General features: G+C 41.9%; 2 long non-coding RNA genes across 2 annotated transcripts in view; one reads left to right on the plus strand and one right to left on the minus strand.

The window, feature by feature from the left end:
- LOC308471363 overlaps nucleotides 1-23312 on the plus strand; it is a 62023-nt gene that overhangs the window by 10432 nt on the left and 28279 nt on the right. The window lies entirely within an intron of this gene.
- LOC308471370 lies at nucleotides 154-5825 on the minus strand. Its single transcript, XR_013982926.1, has 3 exons — nucleotides 5670-5825; nucleotides 3483-3720; nucleotides 154-1499 (listed from the first exon to the last, which is right to left on the minus strand). It is a non-coding gene; the product is annotated as an uncharacterized lncRNA (long non-coding RNA).

Below are 23312 nucleotides of genomic sequence, written 5' to 3' on the forward strand. Positions count from 1 at the left end.
TTTGCCCTGGGCTGACCCCGAAAAGGGATACCCCAGCAGGTGGGCTACTGGTTCAATAGTTATACTCAATGCCTATGTAAAACCTCTACATTTGTAATCAATAAATCTGTGGTCTGATTTGACCCAGAGTAATGTTGTCCTAAACTAAGATGGCCACTGGTCCCATCACCTCCTGGGGAAGAAATGGAGGCACTGAGAGATTTTACTTTCTTGGGCTCCATGATCACTGCAGATGGTGACAGCCGTCACGAAATTAAAAGATGCCTGCTTCTTGGGGAAAAAGCGATGACAAACCTAGACAGCATCTTAAAAAGTAGAGACATCACCTTGCCGACAAAGGTCCATATAGTTAAAGCTATGGTTTTCCCAGTAGTGATGTTTGGAAGTGAGAGCTGGACCATAAAGAAGGCTGATCGCCAAAGAATTGATGCTTTTGAACTATGGTGCTGGAGGAGACTCTTGAGAGTCCCATGGACTGCAAGAAGATCAAACCTATCCATTCTGAAGGAAATCAGCCCTGAGTGCTCACTGGAAGGACAGATTCTGAAGCTGAGGCTCCAATACTTTAGCCACCTCATGAGAAGAAAAGACTCCCTGGAAAAGACCCTGATGTTGGGAAAAATTGATGGCACAAGGAGAAGGGGACGGCAGAGGACAAGATGGTTGGACAGTATTCTCGAAGCTACCAGCATGAGTTTGACCAAACTGCGGGAGGCAGTGTAAGACAGGAGTGCCTGGCGTGCTCTGGTCCATGGGGTCACGAAGAGTTGGACATGACTAAACGACTAAACAACAACAACAAATGTCCTGTCTGGGAGTCAGACATCAGGAGCGGGAGTGCCTGACCCATGCAAGTTCCTATCAGAACAAAATATAATCTAACATTTAAGAGTTGGGAGGGCTATGCTGGCTGAGGCCATGTCCCACTGAACTCAGTGTGGCCAAAGTCTGAGCAGACATACATAGGATTGCATGGCTGAGAATTCATTTTTCAGCTTTAATTGGCTCAGTTTAGATGCTTCCACACTACACCATTTGAATGCTGGTTTTTCCATTAGTGATTGTCTCTGCTGCCAAGGCATGCATCTCATTCATCTGATGCCAGGAATTGCTGCAGAAGCCCTGCAGCTCTGGAGGGTAAAGATGAATTTGTCCTAAATGTCATATCTGGGTTTCATGAAATGTGCACTTCTGTGTTAAGGGAATAACGGAATGGCATGACAATGCAATGATGTATGCAGAGAGAGCTCTGTTTCTGCCCAGGGATTTTGAATAAGTGTGCTTGCATCACCCATATATCGTATTAGCAATAAAAAAAGACTACCAATATACATCTCAAATTGAGACCTTGAGTAATCAAAGTGAGAGGATTTCCTGAGCCTTCATTTGGGAACTTCTTCAGTTAACGTGCTTCTGGGGCGACTGTGTAATTGGTTGACATTTACAAATTGATGTGGGTTTCTGTTGTAAGGCTTGAGTGGCCTGAGATCCTTCAGTACCTGTGTAAGCAAACAGAAACATTAAGATGACCTTGACCTCCCAATTGGAGGGAAGCAGGAGAGACCTTTATTGCTGGCATTTGTGCTCACGCTGGGCAACAGCAACTCCTGATGTGAAAAGATCACACTGAACGTTTGCTGAGGTAAGCATATGTAGAAAGTTTGTGCATCTTAGTTCATAGCTGCCTTCCTTGGCCTTGATCTGGAGCTGATGTTTGATCATTGCAGCAGGGCTGAGCATCGCGCAGAAGAGGAAGAAAGTGATCAGAGAGGGAAGATCACAGGATTGGGCTGCAGAGCTGCTATATTTGCATTGTGTGTAAAATGGCTGCTGAAGGACACCAGCAGCTTCTCTTCGAGCAGTGATTGATGTATGTTAACAGAGGACCAGCCAATCACACTAGAGGTACCTTCAAAGCTCAAACAAATAAATCCGCCCATGCCCTTTCACAAATGAGCCTCCCAGCTTTTCTTTTTAAAAAAATATGTGTTATGTCTCTCCATGGCAATGATATCTGCGATCAACTTGACAGAGTGACAAGGAAGGAATAAATGTCACCCAAATGGGCCTTTGTTTATGTATTACGACAGCTGAAAACATGTGCTGAATATTGGAGCAAGCATGAGCATGGATTTTTGCATCATGAGCTCTGGCCTCAGCTAAAATAACCTGGGTGGGGGATCACACTGTTGGATGCAGGAGTATTCAGCTTTTATTTTCTTTTTTTAGTTTACAGCAGGCATAGGCAAACTTGGCCCTCCAGATGTTTTGAAACTACAATTCCCATCATCCCTGACCACTGTTAGCTAGGGATGATGAGAGTTGTAGGTCCCAAAACATCTGGAGGGCCAAGTTTGCCTATGCCTGATTTGCAGAATGAAGCTATGGGCTTTAATGTCTGACTCTATAGCAGAGCTCATGAAACAGCTTGCAACCTGTTGTCATGATTTTTTGTGGGGATAAATGCTCACCCACCATTATTTTTCCATCTCTGTACCATAGCTTTCAGGCTGAACACTAAACCAGCTATATTCTACCAAGAGTAGACCCACTGGAATTAATGGACCCAAGTTAGGTAAATGTAAAGGGACCCCTGACCATTAGGTCCAGTCGTGACCGACTCTGGGGTTGCGGTGCTCATCTTGCTTTATTGGCCGAGGGAGCTGGTGTACTCTGGCGAACCAGAGCAGCACACGGAAACGCCATTTACCTTTCCGCCGGAGTGGTACCTATTTATCTACTTGCACTTTGATGTGCTTTTGAACTGCTAGGTTGGCAGGAGCTGGGACCGAGCAACGGGAGCTCACCCTGTCACGGGGATTCGAACTGCTGACCTTCTGATCGGCACCCACGTCCCAGACCCAAGTTAGTTTTGTCCATTAATTTCAGTAGTATGAACAACCGGCATGCCATATGGAAATCTTTGGCACATGCTTATTTTAATGTTGGGTACATATCTCAACCAGCATTAAATTTGGTAATATACAGAGAAGACGGTGATTAGAAACAATACCAGTAGGTGTGTGGGAGACGTTTGAGAAATTCATGGGATGAGCATTGGCTCACCAAATATGACAGATAATGTGATAGAAGGCAGGAATTTATTTCGTTTCATTTATAGATCACTTCCTGTGAAGCATCCCAAAGCAACTTCACAAAATAATAATAATATATATATATATATATATGTGTGTGTGTGTGTGTGTGTGTGTGTGTATACACACACACACACACACACACACACACACACACACAATTCCATATATAACAACAGTTAAAACAACTGCATATATTAAAAATCATGAAAAACCATAACATATACTGTATGAAAAAAATTTCAAATCTAATACAGATGCAGAGTGGGATAAAAATCAGGTGCTCCTTGAAAATAGCTGCATTGTACTCAAAGTAAAATGCAGCGCTCAAAGAGAATCACTCTTAAAATAGTTTAAACCTTCACTTTCAGCACATTAATAACTTACCATCACTGTCAGGGTTGTCTCATTCATCATGCTGAGTTGTGAAAAGATGCAGTTGTCAATGTGTTAAATTTCACAGGGATCTTCCAGATTTTGGGGAGGCAGAGTGAAGAAGAGGGAAGGCTCAAACCTGGTAGTGTTAGAACTCTTCCTGGAACATCAACGCAGATCCTTCTAATATATGCAGAGTCCATTGCCCTCCCTTCTCATGAACTCCATTCTATGTCCACAAACCTGGGATCTGAAGGAATGCCAAAAGGTTTGACTTTTACAGACTTGCAACTTGACATTTCTGTTGGTGCCACCGAGGGACTACACAAGCCATGTCCTACCGTTTATAAAAATGAAATGAAATAAATCACAGACAACTTGCAGAATCCATGAAATAGCCTTGCCCAATTTTTGACACCCACAAGTGGAGCAGCAAATTTCAGAGTCAAAGCACATTTGTACTGTAACGCAGCTGAAAAGATTGAGCCAACGACATGGTCTGAGATGCAATGTTTAAAGGCCTGCCCAGATTAGAATACAAGAAAACAGCAGTCAGTTAAATGAGGTTTTATATTTATACATTGGTGGGTAAAGTAAAAACGGGTGGGAAAGTGCACAAACTTGAGAGGATGAGCACAGGCCAGGCTTGCAACCCTTCTCACACTCTGCATTTCAATCACAGAGGCTGGGATTTGAACAGGTGGAACCCACCTGTCAATCATGTGACACCATGATTACAACATCAACAGTTATGTAAAATTGCAGTTGGCCCATAGGGTGGGACCCAAAAAGGTTCTCCATCCCTGGTCTAATGGGTTAGTATGTAGAGGTGAGGTCTAGAGGGCAGCTGGCTGGCTGGTGGGACAGGTTTTTGGTGAGGTTGGTGAGCAATGCAAGCTTGGGCAGAACCCGGAGTGAATACATAAATGGCAGGTAGTTCATTTCTGAAATGGATGTTTTGCAACATGTAAAAGAGAAATAACTGAGCCAGGAATGAAATGTTCTTGTAGGCATGCAGCATGGGAGGAGCTGTTCAACAGTGAAGCAGATGACCTCTGAAGGTGGCAAATTCTCCTTCCTTGGAGGTTTTTAAGCAGAGGTTGGATGGCCATCTAGCAGGGATTATTTAATGGCAATTCCTACATGGCAAGGGGTTGGACTAGATGGCCCTTGGGGTCCCTTCAAACCCTACAATTCTACGTTTCTATGACTTCCGGGAGCATGGCTACCTTATTTCAGCTGATGACTATTCAACCAAAATCGTATGTTTTATGTTTATAGCACCTTGCCTGTGAAATGGATACACTGGGATGACCCACTTTGGGACAGGTCCACCAATATGAACTATTCCTTTTGTAGAAGAAAAGGAGACAAGTTTGGTGCAAGTGTCAAACATGGGTCAGACGCACTCTTCCAAATCATCTAAAACTTACACAGTTTCACCGTTTACATCCCAAACTCTCCACGACGTAGTTAAAGAGGACAGCTTCAGTGTATGTTCTTCCTAGGATATATGCTGCTTTTCATCTTATCCACGCAAGGTAAAAACTAGATCAGTGCCCCCATGTGTCAGTGGTCAAACAGGAGCACGTGCACAGCTACAGACTCCTGTAGAATATTTGCACTTGCTGTTCAAGCTCTGGGCCATCTCTTTGTCAATGCTCTGGTGACAACCCATGCTTTCCTCCTTATATTTTGACAGCGAAGGGCATAATCACTCTGTTTTAGCATAGCCAATAAGGTTAGCATTTCAAAGAGAATATTTACATTGTTATCAAGACAATCAATTATGTAAGAAAGGAGAGGGGAAGAGAGATAGACAGCCATGGCTGAGCCCTTCCTTTGTGCTGCTGCAGTCTTCAAGCTTTAGTGCCTTAAGTTTTCTGTAAAGGGGCCAGCACTTCTAAAAATGAAGATGGAAAGGATAAGCCTCCATGATTGCTCTAAAGGGCCCAGAGGACAATACCAGACTGTTGTGTTCTCTCATAGCTGGCTGTTTGATTCTGACTCATTCTGCTCTTTTCCCTGTGGAGGCAAGTTTGACAGCTCAGCCGTTCCTATCAGCAGGAGGACAAGGCTCTGGAAAAAGAAATCCATAACTGTATACAATTATCTTCTCTTTCATCCTTGCTCATCTCTTGCTTTAGTTTACACAAGTTTTGTTAAACCTCCATCTATTTTCTGAAATTATTTGCTTACTATTTTTTTGTGGGGAACTACTCCAGCTGAATCTTTCCTTCCAACAGATCCGAGAAGACTTGCAATTTAACAATGTATGCATGCTCCATTAGGGTTTTGCCAAATGCAAGAGATCTTTTGGATTCAGCAGCAATGACACCACCAGTGGAGAGAAGTTCAGTGCTTCTATTAAGTAATACAGAATTCAAAACAGAGATACAGTCATTAAGTAGAATAACATAACATAAGCAAGATAAGATACTTCCCCCATTTGATTATCAGGAGCTCCAGGAAATAACAACAGAATGACTCCAGCTGACCAGCACACAGAACTCTGTCAGTCTGGGGCTTCAGTGAAGTCTGAAAGTCAGACACTGTCTGAGAGATTTTTATCTTTCAGACCCTTAGTGACAACTTGCTGTCCTGATACCTAAATTCCTCCCACCTGTTCCACAAATCATTCTTGGGATGGAGTGAGGGATGTTACATAACCTGTCAGGTAGGTAAAATCCTCCCAACACTTATCCCTGAAACACGAACAGTAAATCAAGACAATAAAGCAAACAAAAACCCCTCAACAGTCCTAAAGGGTATAGCCAATAAGCAAGGAGTAATAATGGTACAGACCACTTAAGCTATTTCTCTGAAATACAAAGTTCTTCTGCAATGGGTCTCTCCCATAATTACCAAAATATTTCACTAGGGCAATATCATATCACTTTGCTTGATAGAAGTACCTCAGTGAACAGCCACCATATCCTTAGCAGCTGGTGTGGTGGTGCCTTGGGTGGACTTTGTTGCAAACCTAGCTTCCCAACATGTCACTACCAGTTACTGAGTGGAAGGGGGCAACAGGGAGCTCAGCACAGTGCCGGCACAGCATTAACTGGTTCCATTGTTGTTGTATCAGTTGGTGTGCAACGTTTGGAAGCCAGGTCAGCCATGCAGCCATGTACTGCCATGACAGCTGTTCTTGTCCTATAACAAGACATGGCAGCTGTTTTTTGTTAAAACAGTTCTATAACAAATAAATCCCAGTGAGTTAAATGCTAAGGGTATGCATAAGACCGCAGCATATGTGTTTAAATGCTGGAAAATATGCATTATTCTTTCATTTTTAAAATAATATTCACTCTGCTCTATTTCTGTCCTCTGAAATGTAGCTAAATAATATTGAAAGCTGTCTGGTTAAGATTCAGGCTGAAATCTCAGCTAGGCCTAATTGCATTGGTTTCAAGGTAAAGGATCATTCATACAGTGTCAGGACTTTTAAAACAGGAAGGGGAAACTCAGGACGGCAGCCCAAAGCAGCCGCCCAGCCTTCTGTGTCTGCTCCTCAGGATACACTTCTGGCTCTAGGTCTTCTGCCTTGCCAGCCCTGTTCCACACTATGAGAGTGTTTTCCTGGCTGGAATGTGTCCTTGAACTTTTGATTGCCTGGATGCAGGATAGAGAGGGTGTGTGTGTGTGTATGTTTGTGTGTATACAAACTAATCTGCTCTGAAAAGGTAAAATTTACATTAATTACTCCACCCGCTTGGCCTCTGGTCCTGTCCACCACCTGCATGTGGCCCCTGAAAGCTTGCACAGAACGGAATGTGGCCCTCGGACTGAAAAATACCCCCCAATTCCTTTTTTTTAAATCATAATGATGGAGGACTCTTTCTGGCAGACTGCTATCAGGCCATGTCTACCTGGAGTAGATCTGAAGCCAGGACACAAAGAGTAAAGTAAGCCAAGAGTATAAGTGCCCACTATTACCATGTAGACACAAGTTCTTGAGCCTGATCATTCTTTTCCAGTCGAAACTTACAGCTCTTATATATTATTTGCCTCGTATTTTAAAAAACATTTAAAACCTTCTCTGTGACTAATGTACTTCCATATGCCAAGGATTAAAGAGTCATTTGGTGCAATACAATTGGTCTCTGCTGCATTCCAATTAATCTTTTATAACTAATTCTTCTTTGGGTTTAAAGATTTGCATTAGCTTGGATCATGTTTAAGGTTTTGCAGGTAGCTTGCTCTAATATATAGGCCATCATCTCAATTTGTTTTACTGGATCAACAAGTCATATTTCCAATATGTTTATATATTGTTTCATTTGGCTTTCCTCTGTAAAAACCACTCAGTGAGATTTTGCAGTCACTGAAATTCCAGTGCCTTTTTATTTTTTAAGGATGAAGTGTGATTTAGATTGACAAATAATTTCAGGTGGGAAAGCTTGTGTAATTTCTGAGTGGAGCACCACACTTTAAACTTTAATTCTTCAGAAACAGGTGCCGGTATCAAAGAGCAAATCTGTAATGGGGTCATCTAAAAAGCATTGCAACAGCAGATATGACTAAGAATCTTGCTCTTCTGTTATTATCTTACCAAGCCAACTATTCTTATTATTTTTCTGCGGTCTTCACATTTGATTGCCTAGTTGAAAACTGAACACTGAAGACACAAGTAAAATATTCTGACCTCTCTATTGACTGCTTGACTGCTCTTTCAAAGTCATTGATTATTTTGACAGGAAAATTAACACTGGGTTTCCTTTCATATCTCATAAGTTAGGTACCTTGTAAAAATTACTCTTCTGCTATGAACCGATGGGAAAGTGGTCTTTCTGATACTACGGCTAAGTTTTAAAAGGTACCTAAGACAGTTTGATTTTCAGTGCCCTGACCACCAGCTTTACCTCTGGAATGGATTTTTTAGAAACATAATTTTTTTTCTATTTGCATTAATAATATGTATTCATTTTTGGTAGCAGTTTCAAAAATTATGAAAAGCTAATGAGCACTCCCATTCTTTTGCACCTAGCTTCTGAATATGTAAATGATTAAACCAGGCCTATGGAACTTGTGCCCCACCATGATGAATACAGCTTGCCAGTCCTGTATCCCAAGCCATCAGAGCTGGACAAGAATCCTGTTTTTGCCACTTGACTAAAACTGTAAAGATGGGAAGCGAGATTGTCAAGCATAGCCAGGATGTGTAGCTGGTGGAGTGTTGCAATTTGTGCAGGCCTGTTATAAAAGTATTTACATTCACCGGTCTATGAAGGCTCTGGTACACAGAACTCTGTGTTGTGTGAAAAGATCTGTTGAAGACTGATGGAAATATGAAACTGCCATTCCACTCTGAGCCTTTCAGCACTAATTCTCTAAACAAGAAGGCAGCAGATAATACATGTGGTAAACTGTATCCATTTCATCATCAACTAAATGTAGTCCACACAAAAAATGTCTTCAAGCTTAAAAAGACTTTAGCAGCTTTTTACACACCCTCTGAAAACTAAATATGATATAAGGTATATATAAATGCTATTTTGCTATCATAATGCTAGTCCATGTTTAGATTTATGGTTGCAATCCAGAATGTATAGGTGATTATTGGGACAATTGTGCCCTAGACGCAGCCAGACCCATTTGAGTCAATGGAAATGTTGCCTCTCTTTTGAGAACGGATAGAATATGAAACCAGCTCATTTTGACAAGAGGTGGAAACTGAAAAGTGAAGTTGGTTTTAATTGCATTCTCATGTAGTTTTCAAGTGGGTAATCTTTCATATTCATGATTAAATACCTTTGCACTCAGGTCTACAGACAAGTCAATTAAATATATATAACAAAATATGGTAAGGTCAGGAAGACATGGGAAGCATAAAAAGAAAAATACATTTATGAGATAAATATTTTAAAAGAAGATAGATGCTTTTTTTCCCTCTTTTAGACACAGTGACACTTCAGCAGACAGGATAGATAGAAAGCAATGATTTTTAAAACAACAACAGGTATAAATGGATTTTAAATATTTTATTGGACTTCTTTTGGGGGGCAAATCAGTTATATTACCCATCCCTTTAAAATGACCTGGTTTAAAATCACATTTTAATACAAACTAACTAGTTAAAGTCTTCCCCTTCAAATTTTATTAAAATCTAATCCATAACTAGCAGGCATAATGGGAAAAGGAGGCATTTTTTTTTGCAGATTTTGGTTTGGTACTGTAGGCTCCCAGGGTCCTCATAAAATCTGGAGACCTGGAGGAACAACAGGCAACACAGAAGACAGGGGCATGGCTTGGGGGGGGCAGGGGGACTGTAGTCCCAGGTACACGATTTTAAGGGGGCATGAACCAGGCACCCCCACGCAGGGATAACCATCCTGCCCTGCCTGCTGTTGGGGGGTCTCTAAGTTCCCTTAAACATGCAGGGACAATATAAAGTTATATGCATTATCAAATTTGTATTTTCCCAAACAATATGCAAACTGAAACATAGCTGTCCTTCAAAACTCACAATCTGAATTTTGTGACACAGTTCTCCAACTGAACAACAAATGCTTACACTGAACAAAAATGTTTATATTAGGGGGAAGAGTGCATTAAAATGTCTATATCAGTGAAAATAACAAGCAAAAATGCTTGCAAAAATGTGTACAATTTGGCAAAACTGCATAAAAATGCATTTATTAAGAGAAGTTCACACTAAAATGCTGAAGAATATTCCTGACAGTTTGTTTGTTTGTTTTGCAAATTGCTGCAGAAATGTGGACAACATAATTTAAGTTTGGGAGGGAAATGAGAAACAGAGAACTGACATAGGCAGATCCTTCCATTTCTAGTTAAGACAGCAGGCTTTTGGGCAGAAGGATGCTTCCATTTCACGATGTCGTGAAAATTGTATTTTTAAAAGTTTACCAAATCTACTACTTGTTCCTTAATTATTAATTAAGTCAGCTAGCTAATTGTTCTCAGAGACACTGCTAAGTTAATAACATTAGAAAACAAAATTTCAAAGTCCGGGATTTGATTGATAGCTTATTTTTGAAAAAAATATATTTATTATTGTAGATTTTTGAGACTCTGGGCTTGGATCGATGTTGCTGTTGTTATATATGGAATATTGATGCACTAAATTTACCCCATAGCAACAAAAGCTCCCATTTGAGGTTCTCAATAACTAGGAGTGTTTAGAAAAACCTATTTATCATCTCTCATTCTTGTGAAGCAACTTTGCAATAGTTGGTAAATTTCCACAGGAAAGGCCAATTGAAATCACATTAATCCAGATGCTTGGAATTATAAATGGTGAATCCAATTCCTGCAGTGAAAGGGATGTGTATTCACACACAGTCCCTATCAGTTCAAGGCTTCATTCTGAGTGATTTCCAATGCAATTCGTTCCAGACCAAAGAGTTTAAGGCCAGAAGCAAATGTCTTTTAAATTTTGTTTGATTAATGTCCCTTGCAAAACTATTTGTCACCTCCACAGGCATCCACATGTTTTTCTTGTAGGCACATTTTCTCTGTAGTGTATTTGGAAAGAGCTGGTGCCAGTCAAGCCATTTCCCACAAATGCTGTTAGGCCGTTATGTGACTACCATTCAGCATGTTACTTTGTTTAACCGGAATTAAATGTCAGACTTCTAGATAATGTAGGTTTTCCTTTTATTTTAAAAATTTAACTAACTCTGATATATTACAGCAGGGAGTCCTGATTTAATTGGACTACTTTTCTCCAAAGGAAAGTCAAAAATTAACAAGGTTATATGAGACTTTTCAAAATCAACTCCCTATTTTCCCAATTACCCATTTTCTTCTTGAAGTTTGTCAAAAGATGCTTCCTGTCCAATATATGTTTCATGGAAAGAAACAAGCCAAACTGCCAATCATATTGGATACTAGGGGCTGCATACTTGCTTATGCTGTTCTCCAACTCCACCTGCTCCCCAGTCCCCCTATGGCAGGCATCCCCAAACTCGGCCCTCCAGATGTTTTGGGACTACAACTCCCATCATCCCTGACCACTGGCCCTGTTAGCTAGGGATGATGGGAGTTGTAGTCCCAAAACATCTGGAGGGCCGAGTTTGGGGATGCCTGCCCTATAGTAACACCATAAGCCTTTCCCTTCCCACTACTAAGCCTCCTTTTCGCCTTTCCAACCCCATGTCTGAAACTCCTTCTCGCTTCTATTCTGCAGCCCCCTTGCACCTTCGTATTCAGTTTCACCCCAATTTCTATGCATGTTCCTCCCCCATCTTTTTATGCCATCTTCCCATGCACACAGACATCGTAAGTTCCTGGATATTTCTCACCTCACACATTGCAACACCTAAGCTCCCTTTTCACCTTCCCCCAATTCTGAAACACCCACTCTTTCTTATTTTGCAGTTCCCTTTCTATTTCTGTTTTTATCTTCAGTCCCCTTCCCACCCCTCCTCTTCTTCTTTTCCCGCTGCATCAAGAAAGCCAGCATAATCCTAGCTCACACCACCCCTCCTCCCAGCTCCCTCTGTTATCACTATGATATCCCCACCCCTTCCTTTTCATACAAACATGGAGATCTCTCTGCCTCCCACAGCCCCCTTCAGGAAGCCCACTTTAATCCCACTCCCCACACTTCCACCAGCCGTGTGGTCTGTGCAGAAACATGTGTGTCCCAAGAGGTAGCCTTCAAGAGAGCTATTCAGCCAAAAGACAGTGGGGTTGCTGATTGCCTGAGCCAACAGAGCTTACTGGACTAGAGTGAAGACCACAGCAGAAGTCCTTCTAGAAGCATGAGAAATTCAACCGTGAAGGCTGCACATTGAGTCCTCAGAACCTACTTGATGAGCGTTCCCTGGTAGAAGTGGTTGAGGGAAATTGGCTATAGGGTTTAAATTGACAGAGGAACTGACTCTCTCACATCTCCTTAAAAGAAACAGTTACCTCAAAGTGTAACTATTATCAACAGTCACCAAGTGAAGTTCAGTGGTAACTAAGTGAAAGTCAACAATCAAACGTCACCATCTGTTTATAAGAACAATTATTTTAAAATAAAATATAATTGATTTTGTTCTCACTTCAAAGTGGAATCTATGCTGTTTTGCCCCATGCTTATCCATAGCTCCAAGTAGGTAAATTGAGGCATAAAATTGATGATAATAATAATAATTATAATAATAATAATAATAATTTATTATTTGTACCCCGCCCATCTGGCTGGGTTTCCCCAGCCACTCTGGGCGGCTTCCATAGAAACCAAAGATACACTAAAATATCACAGATTAAAAACTTCCCTGAACAGGGCTGCTTAAGATGTCTTCTGAATGTCAGGTAGTTATTTATCGCTTTGACATCTGATGGGAGGGCGTTCCACAGGGCAGGCGCCACTACCGAGAAGGCCCTCTGCCTGGTTCCCTGTAGCTTTGCTTCTCGCAATGAGGGAACCGCCAGAAGGCCCTCGGCGCTGGACCTCAGTGTCCGGGCACAACGATGGGGGTGGAGACGCTCCTTCAGGTATACTGGGCCGAGGCCGTTTAGGGCTTTAAAGGTCAACACCAGCACTTTGAATTGTGCTCAGAAACGTACTGGGAGCCAATGTAGGTCTTTCAAGACTGGTGTTATGTGGTCTCGGCAGCCGCCCCCAGTCACCAGTCTAGCTGTCGCATTCTGGATTAGTTGTAGTTTCTGAGTCACCTTCAAAGGTAGCCCCATGTACAGCGCATTGCAGTAGTCCAAGCGGGAGATAACTAGAGCATGCACCACTCTGGCGAGACAGTCCGCGGGCAGGTAGGGTCTCAGCCTGCGTACCAGGTGGAGTTGGTAGACAGCTGCCCTGGATACAGAATTGACCTGCACCTCCATGGACAGCTGTGAGTCCAAAATGACTCCCAGGCTGCGTACCTGGTCCTTCAGGGGCACAGTTACCCTATTCAGGACCAGGGAGTCCTCCACACCAGCCCGCCCCCTGTCCCCCAAAAACAGTACTTCTGTCTTGTAGGGTTCAACTTCAATCCATTAGCCGCCATCCATCCTCCAACCGCCTCCAGGCACTCACACAGGACCTTCACCGCCTTCACTGGTTCTGATTTGAAGGAGAGGTAGAGCTGGGTATCATCTGCATATTGATGGACACCCAGTCCAAACCCCCTGATGATCTCTCCCAGCGGCTTCATATAGATGTTAAAAAGCATGGGGGAGAGGACGGAACCCTGAGGCACCCCACAAGTGAGGGCTCAGGGGTCTGAACACTCATCCCCCACCACCACTTTCTGAACACGGCCCAGGAGGAAGGAGCGAAACTGCTGTATAACAGTGCCCCCAGCTCCCAGCCATCTAGATTCAATCTAGATCTGGCATCTAGATTCATAGGGGCAGAAGGAAAAGGATTTTAAGAGAGGTTATAGCTTTAGGAAAGATGCAAACACTGCTTTACAAGACACCCCTCCATAAATAATAGCAAAATAAATAGTTAATGAAGGACAGGTGGGGTCACCAAAATGTGGTAGCAATGGGGTGGGATGACCACAGATTTGGGTGGAATCAGATTCTCCACATATTGCAACTCCCATCAGCCAACCTGTGCAATAATCAGGGCTGATTGTAGTTGTAGTCCAACAATAGATGAGCGATGACAGATTAGCCCCCCTGCTTTACAGTAGACTGATTTGCATCGTATTGTCACAATCTTCACTGATTAGTTTCCCCATGCCTGCCTTTTGCCTGCTGTGACTGACCAGGGATGTGGTCAGTGTGAAAGTCTGTTTCTGTTACCAGTGGATATGAGACATCCTAAAAAAAAGTACTAATCCCATCTGTTGCTCTTTCTTTTCTTTCTTCATTTCCCCAAAAGCAAAATAAGGCACATGGTTGAACCTCAGAGCCAAGCCAGTACGTGACTGACTCCATTTTGAAATAACCTGAGACAAAGTGTTTTTGGAACTTAGGTAACTTTATGGGACTCTGCTAGCAATAGCACCTTAGCCAATCAGTGCAGAAAGTCAATTTTGGCAAAATAAGCTTGCACTTATTTTTTGTCTGCCCTTTTTTTCCTCTAGAAACTGCTTCTGTACCGATAGGAATTATCTCTCTTTGGGTGTCAGAGTGTTGAAGCCGCATTTGAAGATAAGAGCCTGCCTTAGACTGCACAGTCAGTTAGACTCTTTCTTGAAAGGACTTCATGACCAAAGTGGCAAAGTTGAAGGAAAGGACAATGTAGTCCTAATCCTTAAAGCAGTTTTTCCCCACCCTGTGTGTTTATTTGGGGGCATCAATATTGGCCATAACAAATATGGTGGTGGAAGATCACCATTGTCCCTTTAAATTTATTGTTATTATTGTTATCTTAAGAGGAATGGCTGTGAGAGCAAATGCAGAACATTAGGAAACGCTGCTGTTTGGCTCTGTGCCTAACACATTGGGAGTGGAGGTAGAACATGGCCATTGTGGCTAGTAGGCACTGATAGTCTTATTCTCCAAATTTTCCCCATCCTCTTTTAAAGCTCCTTTCAAAGCCCATTAGCTGTTCCTGACACCTTGCCTATGCAAATCTTTGTGCTGCAACTGAGTGGTGGTCCTCCCCAGCAGTGAAATTAAAATATAAGGCAGTGCCATATGTTCCTTAAGAATAATTACCACAAATTATGCATGTGATTTAAGCACCACTACTCTGTCTCTCTTCTGACCAAATCAGCACCATCATCATCAACCTGGGTTACCACTGATAAACAAATATTGAAATAAAATCCCTGTCCATCTGATGATTACAGATCAGGAGGAATATCTTGGTAAAACCCTACGGCTCCATTTGCTATTAGCAGAGAACAGTGCTCACCCAATATATCTCCGTTATTCATTTCCATGGTAATTGAGGTGTTGTGTATTTGTTTAACGTTTGTTTAGTGGCAATAAAATTAAAACTCACATAACTGCTAACTAATTGGGAAGAAACAGTGAAATGGAAATTAAGGTTTTAAAAAAGGTGTTCCTTTACCTACCCACCAAAGTTTGAATCTTTCTTTCTTTCTTTTTTATAAAACCTGCCATGGACTATTTTTTCATGCTCTTGAGCTAATGAATAGGGAGCGCTGAGGAAGATCAAGCTCTGCCATAAAATAATGAGGTTGTTTCATCCAAGAAGGCACTCTCCCCCCCCCCCAGAAGCTGCTGTCTACCTCCTGCTATGTGATGTATGGAGCAAAGCTGGCACTGGTGCTACGCTGAGAAGCAGAAGAAATGAAATTGTTTTAATCTTGTGGACCATTCCTTTTAATCATCTCCTCATCTCTTTCCCTTTTGTCAGACAGGACTTAAACTGGGGGTAATTTGTTTGGTTGGCTTATCTGCATCGTAAGCTAACCTAGCAAGCACAAGACAAATGTCCCATAAAACAGCTGGATTCGTCTTAGCTTTGAAAGTCTACACCCCCATTTTATGCAGTAAACGTTCCCTGCTCTTACTGCCTACTTTGTTTGTGGACATTGATCACAAGGCAAGGAGAGCCTTCTTCCGTGGCTTTCCATAGCATTTTTAAAAACAAAAAATGGCAACCTTTGGCCGTATTAGTGGTGCATCATTATGCACAGTGCTGAGAAAGTGTATACAGTGAGGTTTTTCACCTGCTGTCATAGTACTAGAACCCAGGGTCATTCGATGAAGCTGAATGGTGGGAGATTTATAATAGATCAAGAATTTCTGCTAGAATTGTGTTGCTTCCCAGTGTGATGTACTGTGGAGGTGGCAAAAAGGGTCTGGCCCAAGGGCTTCAATCACCCTTTACTCACTTTCTAGGGGTCACAAGCCAGTGTGACCACCCACACTCTTGCAAACACCCATATGCATACATCACCCCTCCAGACTCCTCGAACAGTATGATAACCAGGGCTTTTTTTCAGCTGGAACCCACCAGAACTCAGTTCTGGCACCTCTCAGGTGGGCTCCATTGCCATTCTAAGAGAACAAAGAAGAGTTTTGGCACCTGTTTCCCCAGAAAAATAACACTGTTGATAACTAAGGAAGGGATAATTTGCATCCAAATCAGGGTTCTGGCTGGGCCATCTACCTCACTATGTATAATTTAGTATATATAATCCCCCCCTTTTGCTATGAAAACCAGTGGGGTCTGGGGGGCAGCCAAATTTGCCTGGGGACATAGCTGTCAACTTTCCCCTTTTTAAAGGGAAATCCCCTTATTCCGAATAGGATTCCATGCAAGAAAAGGGGAAAGTTTACAGCTATGCTTGGGGATCTGAATTGACCCCTTGGGCCAGGGTTAGCCACCCCTGTTAAATAAGAATGGCTGTAAAGACAGCACTAATCACCAGAGAGTAGCATCAATGAAGCTTCATGGCCCATCTCAGCAGAAGATGAAATTGCAAAGATTTATGTAAGAATTAGGTGCCATGTGCATTTTGAATGGAGCAATATATCAGTGACAGAATTTGTACAAATTCTTCTGCAAGTCTAAATTGAAGTGATATTCTGTGGTGAATTTTTGATCAGAAAGGAGTTTCAACACCATGTCAGGCATTTGAAAACATATCCTGATGTTATGGATCATTCAAGTAGCTGAGAAATTTCACTATCTATACCTTTCCTTCCATACAGTGGTACCTCGGGTTAAGTACTTAATTTGTTCCAAAGGTCTGTACTTAACCTGAAACTGTTCTTAACCTGAAGCACCACTTTAGCTAATGGGGCCTCCTGCTGCTGCCGCGCTGCCAGAGCATGATTTCTGTTCTCATCCTGAAGCAAAGTGCTTAACCTGAAGCACTATTTCTGGGTTAGCGGAGTCTGTAACCTGAAGCGTATGTAACCTGAAGCTTATGTAACCCGAGGTACCACTGTATTTTGAATACAGACGTAAAAGCATCTTGAAGAATGAATAGCGTGACACTGAGGAAAGGTCACATAGTGAGCTTCATGGCCAAGTGGGGATTTGAACCCTGGTTTTTCCAGGTCTTAAGTCTGGCACCTTAACTATGACACCACATTGCCTCTAGATGTTGTTCTTTATATTCATGCCTATACAGTTTTTCAAATGGAACACACACAGGTGATGCTTAATTTTGAGAGGGAAAGTATCTTTTTTTGTTTTACATGTTACAAAGATGTCAGGTAAAAATTCAGGACTGTGCTGCATTTGAACACAGTTGTTTTCGTGGTTTTCAAAATGCACAGAGATACAGAATCATTTCATCTCTTCAAGCAACAGTCTCTTGTCCCTTTTTGCCTTGTGTTACACACACACACGCACACACACGCACACACACATTATTCTATACATCCTATCTATACATTATTATTTTCCTCCTATTGGCTATCTTTTCCTCTCTCCGGGATGATTCTATTCAGACACCAACACAATGAAGTCTCTTGTACCAAGTGTTATCAGAGATAGCTTGCTGAGCTGTATAGATAATCATTGCTCAATAGAACACTCCCAAATAACAAGGGGAAATAGACTTTTGTGGTTAAAACTCAAGCCAAAGGGTTGGGGGGGGGGTCTTGGCTAGTTTTGTCAGTAATTTACAGTGTGATTTTATGCGAGGGTTTTCAATCTCAAACGAGCCTCCAAAATATTCTTTCATGGGAACCTGGAAACAAAGTTTTATGGTTTTTGTTAAAGTCAAACTATTCACATTTATTAACTTAATTAGTTAAACTTAATTAAACTTTTTGTTTGAAATGCTCCTGTTCAGAGAGTCTCTTCCAGACAGTCTACTTTATTCTCCCTCAGCAATCAGTTGCCATTCTGTGTCCACTGAACATGCTCACTCCTCCCAGAGCTGTGTTTGGGCTTCTCTTAGTCCCCTTCCCCCGCTGTACTTGGGGTTCCTGCGAGCCTCTAATATTTGCCTTGTGTGTATGGGTGGTGCTTTCTTCAGCCCGAACATTGCAGCGACCGATGCCAATAGACACCGGCACACTTAGGGATCTGCAGAGTCTGCGCAGTTCACGTGACAGACCTCAGCAACTCAGCATTTTGGCTAATCTACTTTATTTACATATAAACACACATGGAGTACTGCAACATGGCTCCCTCTCTAGCATCAGACAGCAAAGAGAAAAAGAACAAAGGACAATAGTCCCACTTCATGGAACACAGTAACACAAACATCCTGTCTCCGTCACTTCCCACTTTGTGGAGTCAAAACATACACCGTCATGTGAAAGACAACAATCCAATGACTACAATCATGGAGCAGGAATTCTAACATCGGGACCCAGTGGCTTGCCATCCCTTTGTCCCTTGCCAGTCCCACCTGCCATCCTAGCTCCAAGTCACCCCATACCAACCTTGCCTCCAGCCTCAGCACTGCCTCCTGCATTGTCAACACCTGTCCTTCCATCAGTTTCTACAGATGAGCCTCTGCCCACACAGGAGACATGATACACTCTGGCTGGATCTGAGCTGCCACCTTCTCCATCGCCTAGGACAAAGAGACACCAACACTGGTGCAAAACACAGCTCAAGCCCCACCCATCTGGAGGAGTTTGCCCAATGCAAACAAACACCACAGAAACCTAGGAGTCGTGTCACTTGGCAGATCCATGTCATAACCTGCTTAGCCACTTGTTGAAAATTTGACCCTTTCTTTGCTTATGTACTGCACTAATCTGAGCATTTAACGTTCTGGCAGAAAACCTAATCAGAGTTCAAGTTTTTCATCAAGTAGGCGCTAGGACAGCACCCATTTGTCACATCTACTGCATTTTGGATCTCATTCGAGATGCTCTTCGTGCATTTTTAAATCCTTAATGGACTACGCCCTGCATGACTTTGGAAACACTGCTTCCTATATAACACTGTGCATAGGACTGCTAACTTAGGAATGACCCACAGCAAGTATTTGGCAAATATTTATTAAAAATCAGAGGCACAGATAATTTCCCGTGGAAGATTGCTAAGAGGTCCTGTCAACACACTTCTGTGTTAAAATCAAGAACGTTCAAAGACATTTCTAGCAGTGAGTTCAAGGAGAAAGTCAGAGGACATTAAGCCCTTTGTGGCTTAGGGTCCTCATATTTACGGGACCGCCTCTCCTGGTATGTCCCACAGAAGACCTTAAGGTACATGAATAGTCAGACTATTCTCCACCAGGGCCAGGGCCTTCTCAGTGATGGCTCCGACCTGGTGGAATGCTCTGTCCTATGAGACTAGGGCCCTGCAGGATTTAACCTCCTTCCACAGGGCCCGTAAAACAGAGCTATTCCGCCTGGCTTTCAATTTGAATTTAGCCTGATCTTTTATTCCCCTCTCCCCTTTTTATGAAGATTACCTGCTCTGGGACCCCACAGCTAATTCTCCCCTGGCCTCCTCGCTGGCCCAAATAGGACTAATTTAGCCAGCTAGCCCTGGTGACCATCTAATGTTTATTGGATGGATTTCCCCCCCCCCCCAATTGATTTTTGAACTTTGAATTTATTGTTATTCATGCTTTTATACTGTTTTTTATGCTGTTTTTTGTTGTATCACAATTAAGTGTTTTAAATTTGTTGTTGGCCTTCCTGAGCCCGGTTTTCTGAACCGGGGAGGGTGGGGTATAAATAAAAATTTATTATTATTATTATTATTTATAGGGAAGAGGAATGTGGAAAGAGGAAAGGAAGCACACAGACCTGAAGGAAACATGGAAGATTTACATCCTCAGTTCTCTTTCATAGTAGAAAAACATAAAATAAAGCTAAACGTTCCCTCAGTTTTCTTAAAATGTGCCTGCCATTTGTATTAAGATACATTTTTAATGAGGCATGAAAATACATCTTGCCTGAGCTGTTTTCCTGTTTATACAAAGGAATGCTTTATCAGCACTTTCCTGGCTATGCATAAAACATTGACTTGAGAGCACACTAGGTATACGGTTTCAAACAACCAAGAAGTGTATTTGGGTCCACTTGGGAAATTTCATTTTGTACAAATAGGGTTTTTTAAAAAAAACAGAAAAGAAAAAGGGGGGGGGGAGAAAAAGAAAAGAAAGAAATGTTGATGCATTAGCCTGGAACAGGCTGTGTGAAACATTATCCATGGTACTGATAGTGAAAAAAGAGAAATTCAAATACTGGAACTGAATGGTAGTACCAATAGTATTAGTTTGAAAACGGCATTTTTGAAAAGCAATAATAAGTTTATTTATGGTGCTCTGAGGAGAGAGTCACTCAATTCCTTGGATCAATACAGTCTGGGGAAATAGTTATAAAATGTCAATGTGGCACCACAAAGGAAATATCCATGAAGCTCCTCTGTCTTTCTCCCCCACCTCATGGATGGGCACCTAAGTGATGGATGAGCCCTTCAGCGTACTGAAACAAATTGTTTTGATCCTTCCATTTTACTGAAAATATTCTTTGTCCTTCATGGTGTGTCTTGATTCCTTCTGTGCCCCATTTGATTGATTCAGAGACCATCCCCACCACCCACAATTGGCTTTATTTGCTTTTGAAGATGATGTCACATGACCCAATTGGACTGGCCTTGTGGACATGTGTAATGGCCTCCTGTTCAGTTTGTGATTTCCTGAAAGCCTTAGGTCACCCACAGTTCTAATCCAGAAGGAATGGCACAAAATGAGTAATTGACAGGGAAAACTGGTGCTGTACTGAAATCTGCATCATAATTTATCAAGTTTTCTTCCCCTATAAAAATAATAATATAAAAACTGCTTCATCTGCCAGATTAGTCAGCTTCTGTACATGGAATTGGCAGGGGGAAGGATCTCAGCTGCCTCAGGTAGCAAAATCTCCTGGGCCAGCCCTAGTAATGCTCAGGCAAAGAGACAGTGTGCTCCCCTTTTAACCCCAATGGCTTTATGCATTTGGTATCTGATTTCTAAAAAGAACATCCAGTTCAGAACAAAATACTGTGTTATTCAAAAACTCTCTGCCATCCTTTCAACCACCCACAGTTTGCTAAGCTACATCCTCCAGGTCCACCTCAGTAAAAGCATAGGCAGAAAGGATATACAGTTTGCATTTTCTCGTATAGAATCCCTCCGCTTAATGTGGAATCTGTTGTTCACAGGGGATACCTTAGAAAACATTAATATCACACTAATAGCTTTGAAAAGGCAATATGTAAGAAAGGGAGGGGTAATATATTCTTGGCTAAATAGCTATTATCTTTTAACTGTTGAAAATAGTATAAAAAGACCAGTGATATTACAGTGGTACCTCAGGTTAAGTACTTAATTCGTTCTAGAGGTTCATACTTAACCTGAAACTGTTCTTAACCTGAAGCACCACTTTAGCTAATTGGGCCTCCTGCTGCTGCCATGCCGCCGGAGCACGATTTCTGTTCTCATCCTGAAGCAAAGTTCTTAACCTGAAGCACTATTTCTGGGTTAGCGGAGTCTGTAACCTGAAGCATATGTAACCTGAGGTACCACTGTACTAAAGTTTGTCATAACTTCTCATAAACAAGCTTTTCTGCTTTGGTGTTAAACCAGCATGTTGTTTGTCTATGTACAAGAATGTATATAAGGAGCAAACTACATGTACAATGGCACCCTGTCAGTTTTTTGCTGTTGAGAGAAGCTTTCATTTTGAGCAATGGTGGTGTATGTACTTACCGTACGCCTGCTGTTTGACTTACCTGGATTATGTTCCCAAGTTACTTTTCACCCTGTGGTGTTCCCAATGCACAAAAAATTACTGGTATTCACTTCCTGGTTCTGGTTACCTACATAATTCATTTAGAAATGGGGGATATTTTAATATCTGTAAATGAGGTAGTTTAATATAATTTTACATAAATGATATTGTGCCTAGACTTGGTGATGGGACGGATGAGTGCTAATACACTGACTCTGAATCCTAGCAGTGCTAATACACTGACTCTGAATCCTAGCAGTGCTAATACACTGACTCTGAATCCTAGCAAGATGGAGGCACTGTGGATGAGCAGTTCCCAGGTCCAGCTAACTAATCAATCGTCTACTTTGGATTGGGCTATATTCCCACTGAAGGGACAGGTTTGTAGTCCAGCAGTGCTCCTGGATCCATCTGTTACCAAAGGCCCAGGTGACCTCATTGGCTGTGAGTACTTTTTACCAGAATCAGCTGGTAAGACAGCTGTAGCCATTTCTGGACCGGGATATTCTGACTGCTATCATTCATGCACTGGTAACTTCTAAACTGGATTCCTGCAGTGCACTCTGTGTGGGGCTACCCTTGAGTTTAACTCAGAAGCTGCAGCTAGTGCAAAATGTGGAGGCTCGACTGTTCACTGGGACAAGATATCATCAATGCACTATCACATTGTTGAATGAGTTGCACTGGCTACCACTTAGCTGCCTACTTGCACAATGAAACTCCTATTGTGCAATGAGACTTATAGTTTCTAGTCTCCCCTCACTCCAGCCCCTGCACATCCCCTGAGTTGTGAAAGTGAACCGTCAAAGCATATCAAATCCAAATGTTCTTAAAAGAGTATTGGCAAATCGTAATACATAAATCCAACACATCTACCTCCAAAATTATATACAACATGCAAATTTATCTAAAAGAATTGCTGGTTTTTCTAAATATGTAACTGTGATTTTTGGCAACAGTGCAGATGAGGAGCAGCCTCATATTTATGTACATTTTTAAAGCAGTGAAGAGAGATATTTTGAAAAAGAAAGAAAGAGGTGGCTGGCTAATCTTCAATTAGCCTTTCTTTTCTCGGCAAAGTTGCTTAATAGAGACTGTTCAGCTCAGTTCCAAATATAAAATTGTATATATCTATACACACACACGCATACACACCCGGAGGATAGTATTTAGTTATATTCAGTGAGTCCAGAGAATCTAAGAAATGAGGCAGCAAATTCTGGCTAGTGTATATTTACAGCAACACAAGGAAATTGAAGACTAGTGTTATTTAAAGGCTCTCAATTTAAAGAACATCCTTTCCAAAGCAATTCTCTAACT

This window comes from Podarcis pityusensis (genome assembly GCF_964106645.2).
Source record: "Podarcis pityusensis genome assembly, chromosome: 2".
Taxonomy (NCBI): domain Eukaryota; kingdom Metazoa; phylum Chordata; class Lepidosauria; order Squamata; family Lacertidae; genus Podarcis; species Podarcis pityusensis.